The sequence below is a fragment of the Ambystoma mexicanum genome, chromosome 10 (genome assembly GCF_040938575.1).
Source record: "Ambystoma mexicanum isolate Mex_15411 chromosome 10, UKY_AmexF1_1, whole genome shotgun sequence".
Classification (NCBI taxonomy): domain Eukaryota; kingdom Metazoa; phylum Chordata; class Amphibia; order Caudata; family Ambystomatidae; genus Ambystoma; species Ambystoma mexicanum.
In genome coordinates, this window is record NC_090932.1 from 351826650 (window position 1) to 351841919 (window position 15270).

The following is a 15270-nucleotide window of genomic DNA, read 5'->3' on the forward strand; positions in this document are numbered from 1 at the left end:
GGGACCTCGGCAGCTGATCTGTACACATCAGTGTGACTTCCTCTTCTTTTGTCAGATCTATCTCTCAGACACTCTTGACAGACCCCTTTGCAGCCTGATGCCACCTAGCTATCACATACTGAAATCCGGTAGAGTGAAGAGACACATGGGTGAGTTGCCCTATTGTAAACTTTCTGTATATATGTCATAATCAGCAATTTTCTTCCTCACCCCTTCTATGCAGCCATGCCATCTCCCTACAGCTATCATTTTTGGTCACCCTGGTAATGATAGTATTTATCTAGCAACCAGCAGGGAGATCTGCACCAACATGCACTGTGCAGCTTTATCACCATGAACACTTTGGATAGACATGCACTGTTTGTCACATTGACTTTCATCTCTAGGTCAATATATAGTGGCAATTTCCTGGAACAACACAGAACATGTGACCTGGCCAAGTGTGTCCCCACCTACTAGGTCACTCCTTTGATATCCTTTTGTTGTTAAAAAGCAATGTATTTCAAACCCTATTATAATGCCAGAAGTATGGCCAGGTACTTTTTTGAATAATCTCTATTCAAACTAGAGACCCCTTGCAGTCCATGTCATCTACAATCATGCGGGACAGAAATACATGTCCGCCAAGTGTCCTTTCAGACTACTAATATTGACTGAAAGTCTCTTAGCAAATGTTAGGATGCGGCTAACAGTGAATTCTAATGGCAGACACCATAAGGTCAACTATAGACTATGGCCCTCATTCAGAGTAGGGCGGTAAGGGATATTGGGCACCGGTAAGGAGACAGGTGCTGGAAGACCCTTACCGCCCTACTACGAGGTCCCTTAGCGGGTCCCTTCCTTAACGCCTGGTCTGACCTGGTTTTATGGACGGGGCCCGTTAAGGGACCTGGGGGCAAATAACAGGCTTGACATATGCCAGCCCGTTATTTGCGCCCTCCCCATTCCCATTGAGCCATTTGGGGCTCAATGGGAATGGGGAATGGTTTGGTGAATGGGGACTTACCGGTCCCGCCAAGGTCTGACTAGACCGGTAAGTCCCAATTGCACCAAACCGGACACGGTACTGTTATTGGTGGCAGTCATGGTGCAAATAGCGCCATGACTACCACCAAACTCGGAATGAGGGCCTATGAGTGGGTAAAGTTTATTCTCACCAAAATCCCTTGTTATCTTTGGATTTCATAAGCCTCAATATAAGTTGGCATCATGTAGAATGAAATTGGAAGTAGAACTACCTAAAGGAGGCAAAATATATTAAGGGTGGGTCCATCATAAGGGCATGTAGCTGGCCAAAAATGATTACTGAAATACATCAATTGATTCAGCTAAATATCAGGCCTCAAACCGTATCCAATTGGCAAGAAATGGTGTTCAATTGGGCCCTCTCATACTCTGACCTGTCTCTGACGTATCAATGGTGCGCTGTAATTTCTTTCATAACAACTTTCAGGCTATAAGGGATGGTATTATTGCAAATGCTAAAAAGTGGGTCATACCAATTGATCCTTTCTTCACACTTGCAACCATCCTACAGATATATTTGTTCCTTTCACCATCCCATACAAACATTTTTCTAGGTTTATTACTTTGACAATCGGCTGGTTTACTTTGCTGATTATCAAAGTCAAATATTATGAATTGCTAATTGATGTTATCCCTACCAGAGCCATTGAAGTCTGTTTTGCCAATCCATTCCTGTTAGTCAACAATAATATCAATGAAACCCACAACCCTCAAAGTTTGCGTGGACAGGCTCCAGACAAAATAATCCACCTACACTTACACTTGCCAAACATACCCACTACAGCCAAGGAAGTGTGAGACCATTTTGCTTTGCAGATATTTGGTGATATCTACTACTCCATCCTGCACAATCAGGCTTCAGTTCTTGACATTGGAATGAGTTGGCCATGGTAGAGATCTGCAAACATATATTGTTAATTACAGACAGGCAGAGTTTGCATGTTGTTTTTGTTGAATATGTCGATGGCCTTTGATATCATTATCGTTTGAACCCCAATAGCATGTTTATGAAATGGTTTTAGTGGTAGCTATCTCGCACATAGTTTATTTCAATCATTCCTGGTCAATATAAACTAGGCATTGGCCTTTGGGAGAATTTCAATTCCATCAAAAGGAGAATATGCGTGAGACCCTAATGGGCTGTCCTTCTCAAAAAAAGATGTGAATTGTTTTGAGGGCCTGACTGCCTCCTAGCTCTTCAATTTCAAATTATGTTCCTCTCAGTCATACTGAATTTGAATAGAGCATACTGAATTTGGATAGAACATACGAGGTGTGTGTGTGCACCCACATCAGTAATTTAATTCTTGTAATGCTCTGTATTGTGGCTTTCTTTTTAATCTGACTCACAAATTCTAATTCCAGCAAAATACTGCAATGAGATTCAAATGTAGGGTGGGGGATCAGAAAATATACCATATTTTATATCTTTGAAGAACTTTACACTTGGGTAAATCCATAGCTACATTCTAAATTCAAGTTCAGATTCCTGTTGTGTTGTTTTTTGTATCCACAGCACATTTATATACATGTCCTCATGCTTTGGTAAACATATATTCCAGCATCACAATCTAATAAATTCCCCCATAATGTCAAAGACACATATTTTCTATTTGAGTTTGCAATTACTTCTATCTACCGAATGTATTCATGCAAATGATTTGTGACAGAGAAACATATATGATCTACTACCCCCAACTTCAGGACTCCCCCCAAAAATTCTAAGACAAGAAATAGGCCGTTTTAAGTCTGAATTTTCTGTATCATTCAAAGTAACACATCACGAAATCAAAGGAGGTCTCCTAACTTTCAATGCTGAAGAAGTCACACATACCATTCGACATGAATGCAGTCAGCTTGACTACAGAAGAGAAACCTGCCTGCCATGGTTTCGCTAATGTCTTCATTCCAATGTGTACAAACATCCATGCATAGAAAACCAAAAATGAATATCTATTCTAGGCAATACAATAACATACACCATAGGGTAAACATAGAATTTGAGATTGGCTATTGTATTCAAAAATATAAAGCAAGTATTTGAATATATTTTGAAATAAAACAATTCACTTAGTTTTCTCTAAAACCATTGACACATGTTGATGTTGGAGAAACATTTTGGCTCAACATATGATTTTCTAATTCGAGTACTGATTCAAAATGACAATGTTTGACACTATCTGTGACACACATGTTGTGCCTGGCTAGAGCACAGGTGCAAACATGTGTTTGTAGGTTTGACATGCTTGAAAATATTTTAAAAGCTTGGGCCCAGGAGTTCTCTTTTTTTAATTCTGGGACATGAGATCCTAAATACCTCACTATTCTCGAGTGATTTCCTTCACCGTCTGAAGCCGCAATTTCTATGTGTTTATAAAAGAAATAGAATTGAATTATTGTATTGACTATAGCAGACACCAATCACAAGGGCTTATTATATAGCATACTTCAATTCAGGATATCTAAGGCCTCCAGATATCCCAATTGCTGGAGAAAATCATTGTTATGGTAAAAGTACCATTGTTTCATTTTTCCTAATGCTGGGACATGAGCTCCTATATACCTCACTATTCTCGAGTAATCTGCTTCACCCTCGGAGGCCACCATTTCAATGTATTTATTAAGAAATAAAATTGAATTATTGTATTGACTACAGCAGACACCAATCACAAAGGCGTATTATATAGCATACTTCAATTCAGGATATCTAAGGCCTCCAGATATCCCAATTGCTGGAGAAAAGCATTGTTATGTTAAAAGTGTCATTGTTTCAATTTAAATGATCAATCACAAAAAAACATAATCATGGATTTAATTAATTCATCAAACATTTATCTAAATGCTCTGGGATTAGTGTGCTTAATTTTGGCTTTGGCTTGGCAACATCCTTCAGGCATGACCACCTTCATTGTGTGCTGCTATCAACAAGCTCCCTCTCAAGTAATTTGTTTCTGTCTTGGAAAAGGCCTCTTAAGGGAATTGGCATCAGCTTTATCCATTTGGTGCCCCAATCCACCTTTCTCCTATCAAAAAGGCACTCTTCCCTTTCTGCTTTCCCAAAACGCTCATCTATTCCTCTATGCTTGAGTATACATAACCAGAAAACTCCACCCATGCAGTATCATTTGACAAAGACATTTTGAATTTGAAAGACCCTGTGATAGGTTTCTTTTGCTTACTCACACTCACTGGGGATCTCCTGTCTGCTTTGATTTGCCCATTGAATTCTTTGCATCATAAGGTGATATGTTAGGTGGCCCTGCCCTGAAGAATGTGAATGAAAATTGGACTGAACCATTTATTTTTTTCATAATTCCCTGTATATATACATGATGGTAATATGTAGAAAAAAGAGGGAGGGTGAGGCGTGCCCTCTAGTTCCCAGCTTTGACTCCCTGCTGCATTTCAGTTGCTGCTCTCCTCCAAGAGCTTTTATTTCTCTAACAATCTTTATGGAGGCAGTCTTTTCGTCTTTTCAGGTGTTACAGATTAGTCTCAATTAGTCTCTAGCAATTCTGGTAGCTGTAGTCTGTTATGGTAACCAGGAACCAACTCCCCTCCAATAGCACCATTTTTTCCCCATGGTGGGGGGAGGGGGAAAACCCATGATGTGGCTCTCCTGGGTAGGGCATGGTGACCCTGGTGCCGTTGTCTCTGACAGCTGCCTCTAAAGCCTGGGACTTTTGAACCAATATGTAGAAAAAAGAGGGAGAGTGAGGCGCGCACTCTAGTTCCCAGCTTTGAATACCTTCTGCATTTCAGTAGCTATTCTCCTCCAAGTGCTTTCATGTCTCTAACAATCTTCAGGGAGGCAGTCTTTTCAGTTATTACAGATTAGTCTCAATTGGTCTCTAGGAATTCTGGTAGCTGTAGTCCATTATGGAAACCAAAAACCAACTCCCCTACAATATCAATTTTCCCATGGTGGGGGGAGGGAGAATAACCCATGATGTGGCTCTCCTGGGTAGGGCAGGGTTACCCATGTGCCACTGCCTCTGACAGCTGCCTCTAAAGCCTTGGACTTTTGAACCAATATGTAGAAAAAAGAGGGAGGGTGAGGCGCGCACTCTAGCGTGCCTCACCTTCTTCTTTCTTTTTTCTACATGATATGATATGATATGATATGGCATTTATAACACGCCTATACAAAAGTGTTTCAAGGCGCGACGAGGCAAGGGAGGGGAAAACAGTGGAAGACAGACAAAGATCCTACTAGGCCAGGTGTCATTCAGATCGCGCAAGCGCTAGGGTAAGATTACCACAACATAATGTTGTTAATATGACTTATATATTCTGATTTGAGAGTCTTTATGTATATTTTTGTGACTGCATGCATAACAGAGTTAATAAAAAATGAATATGCATGACTACATAGTACAATTTAATACATATATTTTTTATATGCATATGATTCACATTTCTGAACATAATATACATCTTGAATCAGACCAATGCTTCCGAAGCTACAGTTGAAAATGGGGTTTCCATTGTCAAATTATATGTATTTCTCTTGCTACACATTTTAATCTGGCATTGTTTCATTCTTTCTGAACTGGTTAGAACCATCTAATGTATTTAAGCAAAGAATAGTTTCAAGAGGCTGCTTTAATGATAGAGATACATTCTTAATGAAGCCTTATTGTTGTCAGAGTGTATGCTCTGTGTAGACATCTGCTTATTTGAAGTCACCATTACTGACTTGCAATGCATTCTTTAATCTCTCAACAGGGTGTCCTTCCATATTAGCTTTGAAATATTAGACCATGACAACTTCATTTTGTTTTTTTTTTTTATTTTGAAAACAGGCTTTTGTCCTGGTAAACACTCATGTGTCCATTAACTCTGATAAAACTGATGTAAAATGGATCGGTGATCCTGGATTCAGAAAAGCTGACAATTGCACAAACATATAGTTTGGAGTTCAAACCACGTTGACAGTTTCAATGTTATATGTAAAAGGTAAATGTTCTCTTTGTTTCATTTTTACTAGTAATGGTAATCTAATAAAGGGAACTGCAGGCCTATCAACAGTTTTAACTGACATTCTGTCCATTATTTTCTTATAGAATATCAGAAGACTTGTTGCACATTTTATTATATATTTTTTGTTTTCATTAATGCTTGCAAAATACCATGTTTTCTGAATATTCTTTATTGTCTTTTTAACACTGATTACATATTATTTAAATGTGAATCCCTTCCGAGTTTGCTTTATTTAATGAATAGCATTACATTTGTTAAGGTAATACCGTACAACGTCCTCCCTGGCCAGGTTTGGATTCAAACCCTTGATCATTTGATTGGTGGCTTTAAACCATTCAATCTGTATTATTAAACCCGACAAATCCCTTTTAATTTTGTATTATTTTATTCAATCATGTGTGATTGCCCATGCTGCCAAAACAAGTCAAAAGAACACCAAATGGATTCAGACATGCCAGAGCAAGCAATACAATTTACAAGGAGTAAGTGGTTCATGGAGTACCTCTTTCACTCCGCATGGAACACTGTCCTGGTATGTGTTGCAGCGATAGAAGTGTACCAAAAAGGTAGTGGAACTGTGACTCTGGCAGAGGACAGAGCAGGAAGGAAAGGAGCAACGTGCAATACATTTCTCAAGGGTTGCAGTCATGCTGGTTGACAGCCAATTGAGTTGAAATAGATTTCCGTTTAGCTGTAACTGATATCGGGTGGTAACTTCATAAAGAACAGTTCCAAAATGGGGAAAATGGTTGCAGAAAAGTGGTGGAGAAGTTAACAGTAAACAATAAAAGTAATGGAACACCACTCTCACCCATTCCTGCTCACTTCGATCACTGGTGTGGTGCATAAAATGCTCCACCTAGAAGGCTTCCAGCATCTGCAAAGTTTTATTTCCAATTTCCCAATATTTGCATTCCCCCACTGTTACTTCAAGGGACTGCGATGGCAGTGAAAATCACTTTGCAAAAATGATTGTTGGTATGAAGGCTTGATGTCCCTTGATGCCCATGTAAAGTTTGACATCTGCATTTAACACAGCCCCTTCTGACTTAGATGTACAGACCACAAATTCCTCTACAAATCCTGGATCGATCACTGGAGGGAATATTATTGAAGTTTAAGTAAACCAAATTAAAATGGGTCCCAAAGTGGATTGGATTTCATGAGTGGTTGGTTCACATCAGTTCAGTTAAAATGTTCTCCAAAAAACAAGCATTCCAAAGAAAATAAATGTAGCTGTTTATAAAAACGTTAAAACAAATCACAATGACCCATAAATTATATTTATCATATTAGAAAACATAACTAAATTATAAAAATGCAAGTAGTGAAGAGAATCAAAAAGAGCATTAGCAGGCTAGACAACACGTGCTTATTTACAGTATGATAACACTTCCTTCCTAATTCCCAAAGATATCTTTACAAACTGTTTTAAGATCCATGTGCTATAGCTGGTACTAAATGAAAGGTGTTCTCCAATTTTAAATAAATGTGCTATTTGTAAGTTAAAAGGAAAAGAAAATCACAATGACAATTTCTAATCAATCAATCAATACATTCGGCCTCATTACGAGAATGGAGTTAGCCATGGGGCTGCCTCTGTTCCGGGCTCCATTACCGGGTTCCTGCAATGGGGACTTACCGAGTTACTCTGACATAGAAGGACCCGGTAATTTCTCCTTACAGGAGCCCATCCCGATTCCCATTTGAGCCCCCATGGGGCTCAATGGGAATGGGGAGGGAGGTAATAACGGGCAGATTACATCTGGTCTGTTATTGCATCCCTCTTCCCCTCGCGGGATCCGGAAAGCACGCCTGGTTTTACCAGGCGTACGATCCGGGTCCTGTGATGGGAAGCTCGTAATCGGCGCTCTCGGAATGAAGGGGGCCGGTCCCGTACCGGCCCCCTTCATTACGGGAGCGCCAGCCTTATAATGAGGCCCATTGTGTTTGTTCAATCACCAATAGTTTTTACGACCAATAATATGAAGATAAATGCCAATTAAAACATGTTTTCATAAAACAGATAAAACATACACATATTAAAATGGGATACATTTTGAGACTATAGGAACATCTAACATAACATGCAACTGCTTCATGCCTTTATACCCGTTCTACCCTTTCTCATCCTATTCATCCTTGAGCTTGGGCAATGTCTGCATCAGTGCAATATGAATGGTATTAGCACAAGTGCAGACATTGGGCCTCATTACGATTTTGGCTGTAAGAAATAGCCATTACTGGCATGCCGCTGCTACCGTGTCTGTGTTGCACTGCTACCGGAATAAACGATTTATTCCGAGTTGGCGTGCACGTGCATTCCAGCATGCCAGTAATGGCAATACTGGCATGCCAGTAAGGTCTTCAAACTTCCCAATAGTGGCTTCATCAAATCCGCAGATACCGCCACCGGCATTGCAGAACCCGCTAAGAACGGCACCGTTGATACCGGTACCACTAATGCCGACACCGCTACCAACTGCACCGGAAATAATGTCATTGTGCCGGAATGGGAAATGTGCCGGAAGCCATCTTTAAAAACACAATCCATCGCAATCCTCTGCATACGGGACCTGGATTCCAGAACTGTGTACGCCGCCAGCAAGAACATGTCCAAGGCCACACGAAAAAGCCCACCTCCTCTGCGTAAGCCCCGTTTTTCGGACAAGGAGCTAAATATGCTTGCCGACAGCCTTGTCGAGCATGCAGATGTCGTTTTTTGCCAAGACCTGCGCCGTGCTGCGCAATTAAGGAAGAAAACTATCTGGAAGGAGGTCGCCCAGAAGGTCTCTGCAGTGGGGACAACTCCATGCAGTGTCAAAGACTGCCGAAAAAGGTGGGACGATCTGCAGCTGCGTGTACGCAACATCTTGTCCGCCAACCGCATACAGGCCGAGAGAACAGGTGGTAGTTCCACATCACCCATCAAGCTGGCACGGTGGGAGGAAACCTGCAGCTCTGCGATCGACATGGAGTCCATAGACGGAATCCGGCATACGGAGATGGGAGCCCATTATCGGCCGATGACGGTGAGTGACCCTTAGCGTAATACAAAAGGCACCACACACACCTAATACCCCAAGTACAAAGTTAGAGTCCAAATGGCAAGTAGATGAGAGCAAATACATGGCCCATCATCTCCCACCTAAAGTCAGGCCAAACACAAACGCTACATCCCGGCCATGCAAACACACAATAAACCACACTGACACACACCACATTAGACCACAATTGCAAACACAAGCAACATATGCATGCACACACACACATATACATCACTGTCGAGATGCTGGCCTCACCACTGTGCCATCTCAATGCATGGCGCACACAACTTCACCAACGATCGCACACTTCAGACACAACCAAACAGCACATGGCACTCAGCCCGAGCCATGGCTACAGCACACAAGCCATGTCACACTTGTAGGCCACCCAACAGACACCATGGACATCATGGCTGCACCACAAGAAGGTCAGAACAATACACCTCCCTAACCCCTGCAAGCACCATGCCTGCCCCTCCAACATGCATGTGACAATGTACATGACCCAAAATGTACAACACCGATGTATGTAGGATGCACGTTCACCCATAACTGATGCCCTGCCTCTCCGTTCCCCAAAGGCTCGGATTCAGGCAGCGATGGAGATCACACCGCAACCTCCAGTAAAACACCTGCATGCATGGGCAGACGGAACAATGACATCACCAGGACATCGACCTCCATTGCCGTGCCAAGGAAAACCACTGCTCCAAAGCCACAGCCCACCAGCCAACCGGGCAAACAGGCCGGAGAGGAAGAGGAGCAGCTAGCCACAACACAGAGTTAGGAGCCCCAGGCCGGACACATTGGTGCCATCGAGGCACACATGCCAAAAGACACACACGGCCACACAGGTCACACCCAAAAAAACTCTGGCCCCCCAACAGACACCTCATATGCAGGTGGATGCATCACCAGCGGCCAGTGATGTTGAGGGGCCGCAGTTAATGACCACAAGTGACATAGGTAAGGCAGCACAATCCGTACAGCATAGCGCACAGGAGGATGAGGAGCAGAAAGATGAGGACACAGCAGGCCATTGCATGTCTGAGGACATGCAACACACACCGCCCATGCAGGACACCCCACAGTGCTCTATAGGATATGGCTCTGGTGGATGCAGTTCTGCAGAGGAGATTTCTGAAGTTGAGTTCAGCCAGTAAGAAGTACCTCACAGTTACCCGTGCTGTATACCGTGTGGCCAGGCGGGTGTGTGAGAGCCTGGCAGCCATGAAGCAGACTGTCAACCAGTTAGATGCCACCATGGCCCAATCTCATCCTGCCCCAGCCGACCCACAACCCCCACCATCGTCAAGCAGAACCCCGGCAAGCTCGTCACAGACAAGCCCTGTGTGCAAGTCCATGTGCAGTATGCGCCGGCCAGTGGAACAACCCCCTTCATCAAAAAGGGGGCTTCAGTAGCCTGAGACACCTGGACATGTCAGGAGGGAGTCCAGTAGAACTCGAATTGGGTGCAGGGGTAGCATAGGTGTGTGGGGGTGTTGGGCCATGGGGGTTGGGGGTGTTGTGTGTGGGTGTGTGTAGGTGTTGGGCCATGGAGGGTGGGGGCATGGGTGTGTGGGGTGTTGGGCCATGGGGGGTGGGGTGTGGGTGTGTGGGGGTGTTGGGCCATGGGGTGTGGGGGGCGTTGGGCCATGGGGGTTGGGGGCGTGGGTGTGTGGGGGTGTTGGGTCATGGGGGGTGGGGGCATGGGTGTGTGGGGTGTTGGGCCATGGGGGCGTGGGGGTAGTTCGTAGTATGTCGAGGGTAGAGGTCAACGTTGATTCCTGTGCATAGTTGTCATTGCATTAATACACCTGGTGTGCTTATGTAAAACACATGACTGGACATTGCTTCTTGAGTGTGTGTCAATTTATTTTTCATTAGTGCCTACTGCCCAGTGTCCCCCATTCCCAGTGCCCAGTTTCCCCCGATCGCAGTGCACAGTGCCCCCTGTTCCCAGCGCCTTGTGTAACCCAGCCCATAAAAAGTATTGTGCATTTAGAACGTTGCATTTAGAAGTGTAGCCAATAGCTTCTCTGTGAAAAGTTGAATTTAGAAGTACATTTAGAAAGTTGAATTCAGAAGTGCACCCAATAGCTGTGAAATGTTGCATTTAGAATTGTGCTCAATAGCCTCTCTGTGAAAGTTAAATTTAGAAATGTGCCCAATAGCCTCTCCCTGAAAGTTGATTTTAGAAATGTGCCCAATAGCCTCTCTATGAAGTTGAATTTAGAAGTGTCCCCAATAGCCTCCCTGTGAAGTAGAAGTCTCTGAAAGGGCATGAAACCCATCATATCTCACCAACACGCTTACTCTCTCCTTACATCACCACTCAACTAGAACACAGAGATACTATGACACCATTCGGTATAACTGTTCTCATATCAACATTCGCCGCTCTCTCCACATCATTCTAAATAATCACTGCTGGTTACACACCCCCCAGCGAGGCGTTCTCCTCAGGCCTAACGCAGCCACATCCGATCTGGATTAATCCTGCCAGAACGAACACATACTCCTGACCTCTCAACCACCACACCTACCGCTAGAAAGCAGCTATTACATTGATACTGCACGAGCTGTACACATACCCGGTGCTCACACGCACCTTTTTGACTCTCTCTACTCTCTCTACTGATATGAACTTCGGTTCCCAAGGGCGTTCAGCCTACCAGCGCCTTCAGACCATACCAATGGTATATAAGGCGCTATATAAATGCAAAATAACAATAACAATAACAATCAAAGATTGGCACACAGCATGTCCTTCACGCACATTATGACGTGGCTGATGTGCAGCATCTTCTCCATCATCCTCCTCATCATCCGGTGGAATTTGTTCCATGTCAGGGGGCAGGGGTACGTTGCACCGGATGCAGATGTTGTGCAGCATGGCACATGACAATACAATCTTGCCCACCTTCTCATGCCCGTATATGAGTGCCCCACCTGACCTGCTGAGGCAGCGAAACTGTGCCTTCAACAGGCAAAAGTCTGCTCAATCATCACACGAGTGCATGCATGTGCACGATTGTCGTCCTCTTCATGCCTGTTGAGTGGATGCCTGACAGGGGTGAGGAGCCACGGCTTCAGGGGATACCCAGCATCACCTGCATGGGAGCAAAAGAAATTTTGATTGTGAGTGTTTTTAGCATTCCTTGTGTGCACAAGCTGTACATTGTTTTTGGTCAAATGCAAGAGATTTTCACTGTCAGCTATTGCCATTTCATCAGAGTAAAAATCAGGTTGGTGCACTTGGTGTCGATCCATGGTGGGGGAGCATGTGTAACGTTCACAATTTAGGGGCCTTGACTGTTAGGCGGAAACCTGTGCAGTTCCCTCTGGGACCACTGCAAAAGATTTAGGACTACAGGTGTTTGGCAGTAAACCTACTTGGTAGCAGCCTGTACCACACAGATTCACTTGGTACCTGTGGCTGAGCAGTCAGACTTCTCTCAAGAAGAGTTAGGCAGTATGTGGAGTATACAAAATAGGGCAATCTACACAGTAGAACAAGCAAACACGGAACAAGGATTTGGTGTAAAGATATAAAGGTATTTATTTATAACAACGCATCTATGGAAAACTTTCTGGCACTAATATGGCAAACAACTTCCATCACAATTACTATAAGAAAAAGATCAATCCCCCTAACAATAGTTCGACAAGTCTAGGTTCAACGGCACCACTTATTTGCAGACAGAGGTGAATGCTTTAACCTAGATGGCACTCTAGTATTCGTTAGGACGGGAGAGAAAAAGGCAGGTTATGAAATCACTCGGCACCAACACTTTTATGAACAAATGCAAGGCAAGTAAGACAGGGTCTACTGCAGATCACAAAGTTCAGAGGCCAGGCCCACTCGGAGAGAGGCAAGGCGATATGTCCCAAAAAGTGTCTCAGTGGAAATGCGCTTCGAGTCTTTATCGCAAATTGTTATGAAAAGTTTGGACCAGTTCAGAACAGAAAGTTAAGAAAGCTTGGAGGCGACCCAATGGAGAGGCGAGGATTAAGACACCTCACTCTATCCGGCAGAAAGGGAAGCCAGGTGGACACGGTACCTTGTTTGTGGAGAGACAGCTCCTGCGGGGGCAGTTGTTCCTGGTGGTGGATGCACGTTGGGTCTTTGCCAAGAGAAGAGATGATCTCGTCGTCGAAGGAAAGTTGAAGATCGTTGCACCACCAGGGAAGAGACCAGCCGCGGAGTGCTCTGTCACAACGCACCACCTGTTGGTCGCGGTACAGGGGTAGTGGCTATCCGGTTGCCGGGGTGCTCTGCACGGGCAATTCGACCACTGCATCCTGGAGCGAAGAAAAAGCAAAGGGGACTGGTTGTTCCCTCCAGTCAGGGGAAGAGACTCTCCGGCAGGGAGATCTCCTCTGTCGTCGGGAAGTGGTGAGTCGGTTCAGCAGGGCTCCACCGGAGGTGTCGTCGTTGCAGGTCGGCTCAGCTTTACCCTCGTCGGATTCTTAGGTCCTGTGGCGACTTCTGAAGATCCAGTCCCAAAAGCCCTGCTTTTATGCAGAAAACCCCCATTCATTCAGCCTAGCTGTCAATCAAAACACGCTAAGTGGTGAGCGGGGTGGCTCACCACTTGGGCCAATCACACCAGAGTGCGACTGGAGTTGGCAAGGCAACTCAGTCCAGGGTGCCTAAACCCCCTCCCACACCCCCTGTGGTACCCAGACAGAATGGCACCACTTTGGAGGGCCTCTGTGTAGAGGCCCGCCAAAAGTAGAACAAAGGGCTCAACCTTTGGTTTAGGAGTCACAGAGACGACACAGACGCCATTTTAAAAACCGAGTTCTGGCAGAAAATACCACCCGATAGACTTATTTAAGATAAGTAAATCGGTGGTATGTCAGAGATTAACGAGAAAAAGTATTGATCTCCAACAATGAGAAGAATCCCATAGGGTTATATTCGGGGTTGAATATAACAAGTAGTTTCCACTGCCACCAGCCAAAAATCGACAAGGGGGGACGGGACAGTGCCCCCTCGAGTAACAGACCCAGGAGTAATCAAATTACCCCTACTAGTACGTCCACAATAGGATGGTTTGTACTAGTTCTGTTAGTAAATTTAGGTCTAGTAAAGCCAATGGTGACTTTACATGCCCGGGGAGACAGTAGTCAGTCCCCGGGTATGGAGTCTATGATGGAGGTCCGCGAGGACGCCCCAGTGTTACGGCACGGAGGGTGCGGTGTAACACACATAGAAAAATATATGAGACCCTATGGAGTAAAAGACCCCATAGATCATAGAACACATTGACATTAAAAGGAATTACACACATTCATGTCCAAGAGTGGGAGAGAAAGAGTCTCACTCTTGGCAGGATGGAAAAAAACAATCTCCAGAAATCCAGCAAAGCTGCTGGGGGACTCACTAGGTTAGGAAATTCAGCCTAAACAGAGAATTCTTCCTAACATTGACATCCGATACAGCACTCACACAGATGATGTCAGAAGGTACATGATGTAGTCACTTGTGATGGGTGTGTGGCAGAGGAAGAATCAGAATGCATGTACAGCACTGTATGATGCATTTGCCTGATGTCCGACATGATACATGTAGGTTTGCCCATCATGCTTTCGACTACTTGATGATGACAAACTCATGTCCATCAACAACTTCACCCATGTGACCATGGCACAATAGAATTGATGGTATGGTCCACCAGTGCAGGGATACGTTCCTTTGATGTTGACTACTTGATGAAATCTATTTTCTACATCCATGTGACTTTGGATTTTTAAGTGTCCCTTCAGCTGCACGGAATGGCATGGTGGTCTGTGGTATTCCTGTCAGGTAGGGGCAGTGACGGGATTCCCTGAGTAGCTTTTATTTTTTGCACATTCATGGCTGCATGGCCTGTGATATGCTTTGCTGCGCTCATGTGAATTCTGTATTGTGACGGCAGGGTGGTGCACTGTTGTACCTGTGGCTCCGGTCTGATGATGTACCATGTGCATGTGCAGGGATGGGCGATGTGTTTGTTGCTACCATTTACACATTACTGTACAGCCATGGCACGTCTGCATCCATTGTCAGTCTCATGCATTCTGTTGAGGTTATTTGGGTCACAGTGTTTGGCACTAAGGACGGTGTCCAAACCCCCAACGACACCCCCCATGGCCCAGACAGAAGACAGGTTGCATATGCCTCTGCCCCCCCCCCGAACAACTCCCCCCAGGGCCCAGACAGCAG

At 44.5% G+C, this 15270-nt stretch overlaps 1 protein-coding gene and 1 long non-coding RNA gene across 2 annotated transcripts in view; one reads left to right on the forward strand and one right to left on the reverse strand.

Moving 5' to 3' along the window:
• The window catches only part of LOC138491431 (neuropeptide FF receptor 1-like), an 837968-nt gene that overhangs the window by 174434 nt on the left and 648264 nt on the right, over positions 1 to 15270 (forward strand). The gene's annotated exons all lie outside the window — the stretch shown is intronic.
• The window catches only part of LOC138493173 (uncharacterized), a 51908-nt gene continuing 47409 nt past the window's right edge, over positions 10772 to 15270 (reverse strand). Inside the window, exon 4 of the long non-coding RNA XR_011276290.1 lies at positions 10772 to 12169. This is a non-coding gene — a long non-coding RNA (uncharacterized lncRNA). The remainder of the gene's footprint in view (positions 12170 to 15270) is intronic.